The 14,344-nt window shown below is 43.3% G+C and overlaps 1 long non-coding RNA gene across 1 annotated transcript; it reads left to right on the top strand.

Annotated features, from left to right (window-relative positions):
* The first annotated feature begins 3,852 nt into the window (after positions 1-3,852).
* LOC122484977 lies at positions 3,853-14,127 on the top strand. The gene is made up of 3 exons (XR_006297754.1): positions 3,853-3,960; positions 4,816-4,922; positions 13,774-14,127. It is a non-coding gene; the product is annotated as an uncharacterized LOC122484977 (long non-coding RNA).
* Positions 14,128-14,344: the final 217 nt, after the last annotated feature.

Below are 14,344 nucleotides of genomic sequence, written 5' to 3'. Positions count from 1 at the left end.
CCTTTAACAGAATCTTCTGCTGGCTCGAGAGACATCGAATCAAGGCAACAGTTTCACTCCTCACTGGCCTCATCGTTGCTGGGAACACCACTCAGAGTAGATTCAGACAAAATGGAGCACGAGGGGGTTGGATGGCTGGCCAGATGGTGAAAAAAAGAGAAAACGTTTGAAGGAAGCACGATGTCAAGACACTGTGAAACTCAGTGTGTTTGGTTTAACCTGGAGAGAATACGAAACCTATCTTCAACAATTTAAATGGTTCCCATGCAGAAAGAGATGGGTCTATTTTTGTATGGCCTGATGTGAAAAATGAGGTAAAAAAAAAATGAGATGTATCAGTCTCTGTAGAAAAAAAAATAATAACTTTCTATTATAGCTATTCAAGACAATATAAGGGTTGGGATTTGTATGTTCTGTATTACTGGAAGAACTTAAGAACAGAAATGAGTATTTGCTCAAACACTGTTTGGAGCTGAATTTAATGGTCATTGAGGCTGTTCTATTTCTATGATTGTGTGAGTCTTGATCTCAAGCCCTTGTAAAGCAAGTGCTATGTTATGGGTCTTTACATTCTAGAGTCTTCCCCAGTGCAAGCATATAATGCAGGGGGGTTGATATATAGGACTAGGTATTTTTTAACCCTTGGGGTACTCAAATTTTTCCAAGTGCTAAACAATTATTTCCAAGCAAACAAAACACAACACAGAGAGAAACTCCTAAAAGAAACAGGAGAAGAGAATTATACCATTTGTTAATCAAGTCAGCAAAATTTCGACCATCGTCACACAACGTTGTAACCTTAAAATATAAACATCATGATGGGACAGGGGGAAAAAAACCTTCTTTTTGTTGCATTTTCCTATATAAGAGAAACTCATAAATCACTATTTTATAGTTTTCTCGTTTCCTTTTATTTAGTTTTAAACTAAATTTATAGGACTTATTCTTGTGAAACAAATAACTTCATTAAAAGACCTGAAAGAGCCAAGAATACAATTTTGATATTTTTAATATTTTCAAGACAAAGTACATCCCTTTGTTTATAATAATTCACTATAAGCCCAAACTGCAATCTTCAACCTAAGAAGTAGTGACTTTACTCAGTTCACTGAGCTCCTGGTTTGTTATCGCAGAATTGCTTATGGAGATTAGCCTGATGGAAATAATTATCATTAAGAATTGTATACGTTTATAAGGAAAACCAAGTATTTAAAATTTTACTTTTCTAGGAAAACACACACAGATTAACTTCTGTTGCAAGGAAAGATCATCTTAAGTAGATTTAGGAATAACAACTCAAATATTCCTATTATATTTTGGTCTCACTCTGTTAAAAAAAAAAGTCACTCAGACACCCCAAAGTTCACATTAGAAAAATTTTTTTTAATGTTTATGTTTGAGAAAGACAGACAGAGAGTGAGCAGGGGAGGGGCAGAGAGAGAGGGAGACACAGAATCCGAAGCAGGATCCAGGCTCTGGGCTGTCAGCACAGAGTCCAAGGCAGGGCTCGAACCCAAGCCTGCTTTGAACCCATGAACCGAACTGTGAGATCATGACCTAAGCCAAAGTCAGATGCTTTAACCAACTGAGCCACCCAGGCACCCCAAGAGTTCACATTTTAAAATCTGCATTGCAGGTGGCTCAGTCGGTTGATCATCTGACTTTGGCTCAAGTCATGATTTTGCGGTTTGTGAGTTCAAGCCCCCCATTGGGCTCTGTGCTGACAACGCAGAACCTGCGTTGGATTCTCTGTCTTCTTTCTGCCCCTTCCCTGCTTGTGGTCTCTCTCAAAAATGAATGAATATCTTTTATGAATGAATGAATGAATGAATGAATGAATGAATGGAGTAAAATATGGGTTTCAACTTCACTTGAAAAAAATCAAAAGGTCTGGCCACACTGGGACCCCATTGCCTCATGACAGCAACAAGCAGCAAGTAAGCTGTCCACTCCTTAGAAAGGACATGCTCTTGCCAGTCTGCCAAGCGCTCCATGACCTTGTAGTGTATTATACCTAGCCTCTCTCACTCATGAGCATACTTGCTGGCTTTGCCCGGCAATCACTGATTTCTGACCATGAGCCCAACTACACACATGGATGCCTGTAGGAAGCATCAGGGTAACCCGTGCCTCCCATGATTCCACTAGCCAGCTCTGTACAAATCCTTTCGTGGAATCTAGAGTTGATACATGCCTTCTGGGATGAAGATGATTCCCAAGACCCACCACGAGAGCCCACCTGACAAGGACAGAAGAGACCCCATGCTCCCTATGGGTAAGCAAGACACTTGACCACTTGCCTACTTGAAAAGGTAGGAGTGCGGGGGAAATTGTCCCAACTTACAACCTATAACTACATGACGACCACAGGCATTAGATGGAGTGAGGAAGGAGGATTCAAAGGAAGACTTTTAATTACTCTGGCTTTGCAATGGCCAAGTCGTGGGTTAAGCGTGAGGTCTGTCAATGCCCTGCAGCCAAGCCCAACAGGAATACGCCTGATGTTAAACGAATGGGGTTTTATTACTCCTTTCACGAGGGAGAAAAAACACCACAGACAAGAGTGTGGGAGGGTGTACCTCAGTTAGAAAACGTTAGAAAGCACAGAGTTTGGGTTGGGTTAGTTGGGGAATGGTCTACAAAAGCAAGCGGTTCCCTCCAGCTCGGAAGCTGTCAGAGGGCGGGGCAATTTCATGCCTCGGTATTTCGTGGGTGTCACGGTGACTTTGTTTTTATCTGTTCTAAGACAAGATTCTGAAGCGGCCCTATTTTTGTTTCCTTTTCTCGTTGTCTCAGAGTAATCGTGTCTGAAGTTGGTGCTCTGTGGAATTATGCGCTCCAGGAAAACAACGTGGCCTGGCTGTGTGCATCAGGCAGCCCTGTGGTAACGCTGAGGCCCAGCTGGGAATGTTAGGTCAGTCTTAACAGCGCGTTAGAGTGTCCAAAATGTGGTCGTGGATATGAATTGGCTTAACTAATGGTAAAACAATTAAGGTAAAACCAACAGAAGATATTTTCACATGAATGTCTCTCATACAGCCCTCAGTTACATGCCAGCGGGATTGAAGCAGACCCCCCCACCTTTAAACTGAGCTCAACTGGAGGAAAAGAAGGGGCAGGATAAGGGGGTTCTCCTACAACGTTACTGGAACCATTCCCAGAGAGCGTCACCTCCGTGGGGTCCCATCTTCAGGAAACGTGCCCTTCACCTTCCATCCTCTGCTTGTCATGGCAGGTGACCGGTCATCCGCCCCAGAATCAGTGTCCTTGTGAAGAACAGAAACTATTTCCCAGAGAAGAGGGGACACCTTGAGGAAAAGCTTCCATCACACAGACAAGAACAGGTGCAGTGTTTGGCTTCCCTGACCAGCTGACATGGGCTGCTCTCAGCTCTGGGGCCTCCGTCCAAGTGTGTCCCCTGATGCGGGGAGTGCCTGGTGGGGGCAGGAAGTGGGTGTGGAGGATGTGCAGCAGGAGACCAACCTCTGGCCTACAAAATATCAACTGTAGTCAGGAGGGAATGCCACTTGCTTACAATTAAAAACTTGTAAGTAGGATTAATAGTAATCGGTGGGTTCCGGTTGGCACCATGATATTTCAGAATATTGCAGAAGCCCTCAACTTCATGGGACTCCCCCCAGGCCACCCTTGGACATTGGGATGTTAGCGGTCACAAGGTGTTTGGTGTTGGCCTCCACCATGGGTTCGAATCCCAGGCCTCTTGTGGAGAAGGAAGAACAGGGCTCTGTTGTCAGGCAACCCTCCCTCAGTTCAAATCTTCATGGCCTTAAATATGACATCAGTGTTCCATCCATGTCATAGAGGTCCCCTCATCTGCGACGTAGAGGATGCAATACACTTACTTCAGTAGGTTTTCGCTCTAAGTGTTGAATGAATTGATGCTTGTTGGCTCAGTGCTGGCCTCCCAATGCTTGCGGCCTCCACTCTGGACATTCCCCCGTAAGTCCCTCCCCGTCGGATTTCCTATTTATTCCCCCCCTTTGGGGAACACACCATTCAGCCTCAGACCAAAAGCCTGTCTTGCCATTTCTTCTTCTGAAGCCTGTTTTCTCTTGAAATTTACTCTTCTGGAAGGCATTCTCATCATCGAACATATTAGCTCACTCCTTGCCTAGGATTAGTTTGGGAGGTGTGATAACCCTTGAGAAGGTTATGCCCCGATGAGGAAGACAGGAAAGAGACCATGGAAGAGTAAGTCAGGTGCCATTTTGGTCAGCTTTTCGATTTTGATTTGGGTGGACCGGACGCCAAAACCCAGTAACTACTCGGGACAAGTGATTGGCTTTCCTGGATTTATTTCAGAAGCCACGTTTGTGTTCAACAGGGAAAGTGACTGTGTTCATCTTACAGTCTGTTATACAGATAAAAAAAAAAGAGAGAGAGAGAATTATGAACACAACTGTAAACCCCTCTAGAAGACCCACGTTTCAGCGTGGGTCCCAGAGAAATCCCAGAGAAATCCAGGATTTCTTTTTCGTATCATGAGGTTTTAACATTAATCAAAATCCAAGTTCCCTGACTAAAGGGACAGTCTGGGCCACGCTCAAGGACCCACTTCCCTAAGTCATCAAATTCTCCTCCAGTTTCTTTCCCTCCCACAGCATCTTCTGTCTTCCTAGGGAAATGAAACCCTTTTTGAGCTACAGCCCTAGCTAACCCAGAAGCATTTTCCATTGAACATTGTGCCAGAATACTGCTAGCTGGTCCGCCATTCACCAGCCGATAATTACCTCCCAATATTGGTCATAACCATCCACTTAATATGCTTCTGTTCTAAAATTCATCTTCTTATAGGGGAAGATTTCTGAACTTGAAGGGAGAGCAGCACCATCAGAAATTGTATTTAAAAGGGTTCGTGTCTCCATCCCACGATGCTTCTTATAATTGATGTGGGATGAGAGGTGAGTAAATGTTGAAGATTATCAGGAGATACTAAGGAGCCCTGTGGGAGCAAAGATGGTGGCCAGAGCAGAAATATCTTAACGCTCTGTTATTCTGACATTTCTGTATTTCAGGATTTTAAGATTTCATCATTTAGCTCCATATGTTTAGAAGCTTGATTACTGTATCTAAGGTGATGCATGATGAAAGAAAGTGAATTTAGAAACACCAGTAAGAAAACTTCCAGTTTATTGTGTATTATTTGAAATCACATCATGTCTATTCCACGGTTAGGCAATTCCTGCTTGTAGAAATGGACACACAACGCATCCAACCTTCCCACTTTTGCTACACTGAGTCAACCGAGGTAACCACAGAAGCACCACAGTCACTGAGTTGGGCTTTTTATTTTTCTCTTGTCTCTTCTATTTTCAGAGAATCCTGGCATGATGTCTTCAGCTTTTCCATGACGAGGCTTCCACATGTTCCGTCTTGTTCCTCACTATCAACCTCCATCTTTCTCAACAGATACCTTTCCTTGGTTGTTGTTTTTTTTTCTTTTTTAAGTTTTTAAAAAAATTTATTTGAGAGAGACAGAGACAGCATGAGTGGGGAGGGGTACAGAGACAGGAAGAGAGAGAATCACAAGCAGGATCTACACTGTCAGTGCAGAGCCCAACACGGGGCTCGAATTCATGGAAACATGAGATCATGACCTGAGCCAACACCGAGAGTCAGACACTTAACCCACAGAGCCACCCAGGTGCCCCCACGTTGTGTTTTCAAACATAATGGCACATCGCCTGCAGGAGAAAGGTGGGAAGGTGCAGAGATGTTTGGGGGCTTAGCGTTACGCTCTTTCACAATTAGCCCTTAGTGTGACTTTCTCTCTAGTTCCTACCTGTGTGTGAAGGGACTCTTGACATGTTACATAACTTTTCTGAGTCTAAGGAGTGCCGCTGTGAACATAAAATGCATCTGGTATAGAGCATAGCTACCCACCAATGTTGGATGTTTATCTTGATGTGCCACGGTACAGATAAATAGACTACATGTCTTTTTAAGCCACTGAATAGAGTTGGATCTATAATGTTTACCCAAAGATGTAGGTAGGTGTGAGGGTGGAGACTTCCAGGGTTCCCTTAATATCTCTCTTGTTTTCAAATATCTGTACGGATGAGACTTTCCTATTCTTTCAGTAAATCATGGTCATGAAACATCCTGGCCGACAAAATATGACCGTATCACTCTAAAATACTCATTTGCCAATGTGAGATTCTCCAGCTCTCTCTGTCCCTCCTACGGGAACCAAGAAGGTTGGATGTTTTTGACTGTTCAGCTGCAAGATGGTTAAGCCTCTGTCAATCCCCAGGGAGAACCATGGGGCAGAACCACCTCCACCCATAATGGACATTCAACAAAAGTAAAAATTGTATCTTTGTTGTATAAAGCCACTCGAGTTTTGGGTTCGCTACTGCTATAGCTCATTACCAGCCTATATTGATTAACACAGATGCCCAAGACCTCCCCAATGTAGAGAGCTGGATATAATCAGGTACATTATTTCCATTACCAAATACACTAAAAATGAACTTCCAGATCAAGATGGCATATTAACCACATGTGTGTGTACTCCTTCCCTCCCAAAACCCCATTATAAGGAAAACAATGGGGAATTTCATAAAATAAACATAAAGATAGAGCAGGAGGGACAACAGCAACCATTTTTTTTTAAGTAGGCTTCACACCCAGCATGGAGCCGAATGTGGGGCTTGAGCTCACGACTTGAGAGCAAGACCTGAACTGAGATCGAGAGTAGGGTGGTTAAACAACTGAGCCACCCAGTTACCCTGCAGAGCAACAAAATTTTAAAATCTAAAAGCAGATGGATGATTAATAAGAGGCTTATTATTTAAGAAGGCTGAATTGAAGCCAATGGTAGAGAAAACAGATTATACCACAGAACCCTCAAAAGTTTCAGTGAGCATACATATGAGCAGCTTCTGGAAGTGGAGGTAAAGGGAAAATAGGGGCCTAAAATAAGAAGGCTTGGTTGAAATCACGTTAGAAATTAGTTTCTATTCAATGTAATTGGGCAAACAAAGATTGGGTACAATGAGGAAATCCCACAGTCTCCCAGAGAGAAAAATAAATGAAAAGTTCTACAGAAAAGATCAAGAATCCCGGGGGCTCCTGACTTCTTAACAGGAAATCCTGCAGATGTAAAGAAAAGCATGAGGTATTTTCCTATCCCTATTCTTAAAACTATGTACCCAGCTAAACTATCAACCAAGTGTCAGGCAGAAATATAAAGTTTCAGCAACTGAAGGTCTAAAAAAATTTACCGCCTATTCATCCCTCCAAGAAAAGCTACTGGAGGACATGCTCCACCCAAACTAGGGAGTAAACCCAGAAATAAGTATTGAGATCAAAGAAACAGGGTATCCACTCAAGAGAAAAGAAATGAAAAATCACCAGGATGGTGAAGATCGGAGAACCTCAGATAACCCTTGTGGAGGAAAACCATTCCACACTGAAACAAGCTGTGAAGGGATTTCTTAAAGTGTCAGCATGATTAATGTGAATGAGTGTATTGAGAAGAGATTCAGATGACTTCTGGAGAGTCTGTGTTACCCTGGTAATAAATACGTAGACTACTGAGCAAAGTTACAGCCTCATCTTCCCTAGCAGCAAGTGAAAAGGTATAAAGCTAAAAAATCAAGAAGAAGGGGTGCTTAGGTGGCTCAGTCAGTTGAGTGCCCAACTCTTGATCTCAGGGTCATGATCCCAGGGATGTGAGATCGAGCCCCACGCTGGGTTCCATGCTGAGCAGGTAGCCTGCTTAAGATCCTCTCTCTCCCTCCACCCCTCTCCACAACTTCTGCATGTGTACTCTCTCTCTCAAATTAAAAAAAAAAATCAAGAAGCAGAAAGACCAACACATCACTTAGAGATATGCAGGAAAACACCACAGTCATCAGCTGGAAGAGGTGATAGTGACTTTTGGGGACGTGGGGGAGGGTACAGACGAAAAGGGAATTGACAATCGGCATATCAACTCCTGTAAGTTTATTTGGCTCTTTACACGTTGTACCTGAGTCAATGTTGGTCCCTCCACTGGCCTTCCTCAGTAGCTGTGGAGGGTCCCATTCTCTGCCCTGACTGGGACCATATTCGGTCCTCTTTGGGTGGATGGTGGGGGGATGTTCTGCCAATGGACCTCTTTTCAAGCTGTGCAAGCAGAAAGCACATAAGCACGTTAAGGTCTCATCTCAAAAACTCAAGAGTAAGCCAAGCAAGGTATTTGCCTGGAAGCAGGGAGTTTTAGGTCATTTCACTGGTCTGCACAATCCCTTTCCTATTATTTTTCCCTTTCTGGAAGACAGTGCTGCCACTTTATTTCTAGAGTTCATCTCATCTATTACATCCAAAGTGAAAATCCCACAGCCAGCCGCCTGTGTGCCAGAACTGAGGACCAGTCGAGCTGGGCTGGCAACCCTTCAATTAATTATGCTGCTAATTGCCACACAAGCTGCTCATTCATTTAACATCATTCAACAAATATTTCCAGCTCTTGTTGATGATGATCTTGGCATTTTTCCAGGGCTCTGTGGGGAAGACTGGTACTCCCTTCTTCAGTGACCCATTCCAGATGTCTCTATTTGTTTGTGATTTTCTTGGCTCTATTTTCCATCAAACCAGTCTACTTTACAATTTTCTAAAATTCCTTAAAATATCTGCTGATAAAAACTTCTCTGTCTTCTGGGACTGCTAAGGATTTCATTTTGTTCTTTTACTCCTTTAGTTACTTTCCTGGGATTTGAAGAAGAGCTGGTGGAGGTATATATTTGTTTAATCGCCATCTTGGTATAGAAGCCATGTTCCTAACCTTCATTCATTTCTTAATTTGCTCTGAGTACATTTACAAGAAGTGTATGTTGGTTGCTGCATCTTCAACAAACTGCTATATCTTCTGCACCCTTGCATTTCCAAGAATTTTTAGCACCCTCTGACATAAACAACAGCTGGGTATAAAATCCTGGTCTCACAATCTTTCCACCTTGAAATCTTGTAAGTGTTGTCCCACGGTGGTCTGATATTTGCAGTCGCCATCTGGTGACAGACTGCTTCTAGCTCTCATTTCCGTTGTTGATTTCCTTCCGCTTACTTACTGCATTTTCCCACTAAACATGATGTTTAAAAACTTATGTCTAGAATATACCTCAGAGTGGCTCTCATTTTACTTCATGTCTCATACCTCATATCGCATCTCCTATCCTTTCCCAACACATAAGATGCAATCTTTTGTCATGCATTTATCTCTTTTCCACATATGTCTTTATACTTTCTCTTAAATCTCTCCTTTGTCTTCCAATTGAAGCACTTCTTTGATGAGAAAAAAAAAAAAAAACTCTTGTAAATTTTCTATCACTTCACTGTCAGGCCATGTTGGAAACCTAGTCCTCCCTTCCAAATACCCTTCCTTGCAGAGTTCTTCCAAATACTAAGTGATCTGGGGCAAGATTTTCCACATGGCATTTCCACATGGCTGTCGTCCCTGACTCCCCCTTCTTCCTGATACCCACATCTAATGAATTTAAAGTCACTTCTACCTCTTAAAAATTTCTCACATCTACCTACTTCCCTCCATTCCCAGGGCCACTAAAGATTACCTTTCCCTCCCTAAATTCTTGTGGTGGCCTCCTAATTGATCTCCCACAATTAGTCTTGCTGTTCCAGTGCTCATTCTCCACGTTATCACTGGAGTGTCCTTTTGAAAACACGCATGTACTCATTACTAAAAGTCTTTATCTTTGTGTTACATCCTCAATCCTAGAATAATGGCTAAAGTGAATCCTAGAGACGACAAGATCATTTGTAATGTAGACTCTGGTTTTCCTTCACTCTCATTAACTCATCTTTGATTTTTCCAGGCTCACAGGAATTTTTCCTGTTGTTTTTACCACTCTCTTCCAGTGTTGAGACTTTCTCCAGGCTGTGACCTCCACCTGGATTACATCCCTTTCTGCTCCCTGAGATTTTTTTTTTTTATTTATTTATCCAGATAATGCCTGCGTATTCTTCAAGTCTGCTAAAATATCATGTCTTCTGGAAAAATCACTCCTGATCCCCTCCCCTCGGCCAATTAAAGTGCCCCTCTTATAAGCTTGCCACTTCTCTCCCAGAACTTTCTGTGCTTTGTGCTGCTGGTTGAGGCTGGTCTGCCTTACGAGGCAGATCTGGCTCTGTTGGAACAGGGACCACGTCCATCCTCGCTCAGGGCCACGATATAAAGGTACTTGATCAGTTTCACCCAAAGAACAACTTTATTAAATAAATCTTCTCTGGGATTTAAACAAAATGTAACCCTTATTCATTTTACCAACTTTCTCTTCTCTTATTTTGGTGATTTCTTCTCCCTGATCTGCTCTATTTTTGCTTCTGTTATTCTTAATACACAAAACGTGTCTCCTTTCATTTTTTTTTCTCATCCACTTAGAGTCAGGATGCTTCTCCTCTCAGTTCTGACTTTCTTCAACTTCCTTCTACTTGAGTGATTCAGTGTCCTGTGGCGGTCTCTCTTCAGTTCACTCCTTTCATGGCATTTTAAAATTTAACCAGCCTGCTTTTTGTCTGTAAACAATCTGCCTGACTTCAGAGCTGTACCTTTTTATGACTGCCTACTCTAGCTGCAAAGATGCTAGGTCCTCTCACACTTGGTCAGAATACCAATTAGAGATTTCCTAACCCTGTATTCTCTCTCATGTAGGAATTTCATTTCACGGGCTACCTTGGAGAGATTTTGCAGATTGTTTCTCTTCTTTGGCACAATCTTTTCTCGGTGGATTTTCAAGTTTTTCGTTTAATTCCAGTTAGTGAACCTACGGTGCTCCATTCATTTCTGGTGTAGTGATTCAACACTAAAATAAATCAGCCGGTGCTCATCACAAGCGCGCTCCTTAATCCACATCGCCTATGCCACCCATTCCCTTCTTTGTGTCTCCTTTTTCTGTTTGCTCACCCTTAAAGCGGTGAGTAAATGGGTTTAGTTTGATCTGCTTTAACTGTAACACTTCTAAGTCTTTCAAACTCAAGAAAAGAAAGAATGAGAAGGCTACTTTTACTTTGCCACTTGAGGTCCACTTCTCCATAAGGAGGAGGAGCAAATGCCAACTGTGAAGGATGCCTTTGTGCCTCAGGCTACACTTCCCGGTTGTAGGACCGGAAGTCTGCAGAATCAGTGCCTGCCTTCATTACTGGTATGGCTCCTGCTGGTGTAAGTCAAGGACAAATGCCACAGCTGGTTTCCCTGCCCCATGTGATTGCTGGTGCTTTGAGCTGTTGTCAGAGATAGGAACAAAGCTCACCCAATGCCAACCTGTCCAAGTTGAGGAACACCTGCTACTTCTTTTTTAAAAAAATTTTTTTTCAACTTTTTTTAAATTTATTTTTGGGACAGAGAGAGACAGAGCATGAACGGGGGAGGGGCAGAGAGAGAGGAAGACACAGAATCAGAAACAGGCTCCAGGCCCCAAGCCATCAGCCCAGAGCCTGACGCGTGGCTCGAACCCACGGACTGCGAGATCGTGACCTGGCTGAAGTCGGAAGCTTAACCGACTGCGCCACCCAGGCGCCCCTACACCTGCTACTTCTAGATACCTGGGCGCCTTTCAGGGAGTCCCTCAACTTATTCTGCAGTCAGGCTTCAAGCACCGAAGCCCACTCACCAATACATTCGCTTCTTCAATCTGTGCTACAAAAGAACCTTAAGATTTCTGACATATTGATGGCAGCCATTAGTAATTTCTAAGATGGGTAAAGATTTTTCTCTATTCCTTCTTGGTCACCTAAGTGGGAATATGATGACTGCCATCTTTACCCAAATACTCTTTCCAGAATTGCACTGTAACAGCATTGGTTTCCTTTGTGCTGTGCCACCCGTTACGTATTTCTAGGCTGTGACTTTTCTTCATCTACACCGAAAAGCTGAACAGCCTCTGATACCTTTACACAATGGCTCCCCCTTCCGGTCCCACAAGGAGCAGCAAGTCCGTTTTGTACTTGGGGAACAACTCTCCCCCAGAATACTGATCAGGCTTGAGTAAAGCTGAGAAGTTCTCAGCTGGAGCAGACACCTCTCTATTAACTGGGTAATTCAAATTCCTGAGAAGCTTTCAGTGTTTCTTAGGAGACTGCCAGCAGGAAATTTGAGAGCAACAACATCTGCACATCAAGGATACTCTCCAGTTCTGAGCCCATGGATGTGAAGGTCCTGACTTCATCGGGACTCTTCAGACAGTCAACAGGGAAACACAAACCCTGTGTACTGGGGGAGGGCATGTGGAAAAAAGAGTATTTGGTGTCCACCTGTAACTACGCCGTCCTCAGAGACTTGGAGCACTGGGCTTCTCATGAGTTTACAAGGAAACTGTGGGACTGAAAACACGCGTACAAGTTCTCATTTTTCGTAACGAGATAAAGATGGGATAATATAATGCTCTTAGTGTCCATCCTTCCTTAATGACCCATAGTGGTTTAAAAGCCACAGTCTGATTGGCGTTTTAGGATTTGATCAAACTCAGAAGTATGAAATTTAATCGAGAAGAAGCGTCTCTGCTGTTCGTGAAGCTAAAAAAATGACGAAAAATCTGAGAAAACTTTTGTTTTTTCTTTCCAGCTTATGGTGCTCTCAATATACATGTGTTTTGTGTTTGGAAGTCTGACCTTTTATTTCCTCGTTACCTCAGGCTATAGATTCAAGTCAAATAATAGTTATGTGTGGGTACATGTGTGTGTGTGTGAATATATATACCGTTTTATTTTTATATACCTTTTAATATAAAAATAGTCATTTCTACATATGTAGATGAATGTGTTTGCCACTGGAAACGACTGTCAAAATGGGGCACCTAGGTGACTCAGTCGGTTAAGTGTCCAACTTCAGCTTGGGTCATGATCTCGCGGTTTGTGAGTTCGAGCCCCGTGTTGGGCTCTGTGCTGACAACTCAGAGCCTGGAGCCTGCTTCAGATTCTGTGTCTCCTCTCTCTCTGCCCCTCCCCTCCTCGTGCTCTGTCTCTCTCTGTCTCAAACATTAAAAAAAAAAAAACTTTTCTAATATCATTAAAAAACACTTTGGGAATAATTAAATGAACTAAAATAATCTTTTCCTTGTGCTTAGAGACATCGCTTAATAAAATCACGTTGCTAAGGATAACACGCCTAGAGGTTCCCGTAATGTGCACAAATTGCTATTTTTCATGCACTAACTGATTCTCTCCAAGGCTTTTCTGATTTTACTTGGGACTCCTTCTATAGCTTCTGCCCCCTTCAGAGCTTATGTGGATCTGCCCAAGGAACTACTGATACATGTCTACGTGCTTTCAAAATGCTTGACATTCAAAGAAAACCGTGTATTGAAAAGTTGTTAAAAGCAAATTATTTTTAAGAACTCAAGCTGCAGAGAGATGACATTTGTCCTTGCTTCTTGCCTTACAGTCACAGGCATGAGGGGAGGTCGCAGAAGTGGTCACCCAAGGAATCCTATTTCCTACTGGTTTTGGAACTTTTTGTAAAAGTAGTCATGGGGTGGGGGGCACACCTGGATGACTCAGTCGGTTGAGCATCTGACTTCGGCTCAGGTCATGATCTCACGGGCAGTCCGTGAGCTCCAGTCCCACACTGGGCTCTGTGCTGACAGCGTGGAACCTGAAGCCTGCTTTGGATTCTGTCTCCCTCTCTCTCTGCCCCTCCCCGACCCGCACTCTGTCTCTCTCTAATATAATGAAACATTAAAAAAAAATTTTTTTTAAGTAGTCATAAGAACCAGCAGGGATGTTATTAATGGATCTACTATTTATTCTACATTTCAGGAAACAGTAAGTTCTTTGAGTAACCCCCACCCCCAATCCCAGCGTATCATGTGGCTGAGGTAAGACTCCACTTTGGCCAGTCAGAGCAACCAATCTCCCCTCCCTGGCGACTGGGATCTGGATGGCCAGCGAAAATCCCTGGACTTTCACGAAAGTGACCGGAGAAAGATGTTCCCCTTACGCTGGATTGAACCTGGCAGGCAGCCACCTTGTCACCCCCTGGAACCCAAGAACAAACCAACATGGGAGCAGAGAGAAGAGGACAGCTGTGTCACCCGAGGCACTAGATCCGTCTAAGCTTGAAGCCTTGAGCCCCTCAGGTACACACAAGAATACCATCCTTTAAAAAACCGTTATTGTGTTTTCTATCATTTGCAATGGGAAAAGTTCCAACTGAGTTTGTAAAAAAAATCACTGAGGCTCGATCTGAAAACCGAAGAATCACAATCCATCAGGATGAGACTTTACACACACACCCCAGTGCCGTGGTGAGAATAACCAGAGTGAAGGAGCGAGGGAGGGCTGGACGGTGAGATTGACTTTCCCTTGCTCCCTGCCTCTGTCAACAGGC

Source organism: Prionailurus bengalensis, chromosome E1 (genome assembly GCF_016509475.1).
Source record: "Prionailurus bengalensis isolate Pbe53 chromosome E1, Fcat_Pben_1.1_paternal_pri, whole genome shotgun sequence".
Classification (NCBI taxonomy): domain Eukaryota; kingdom Metazoa; phylum Chordata; class Mammalia; order Carnivora; family Felidae; genus Prionailurus; species Prionailurus bengalensis.
Note: the sequence above shows the minus strand (reverse complement) of the source record. Positions and strands in the feature narration are given on the sequence as shown.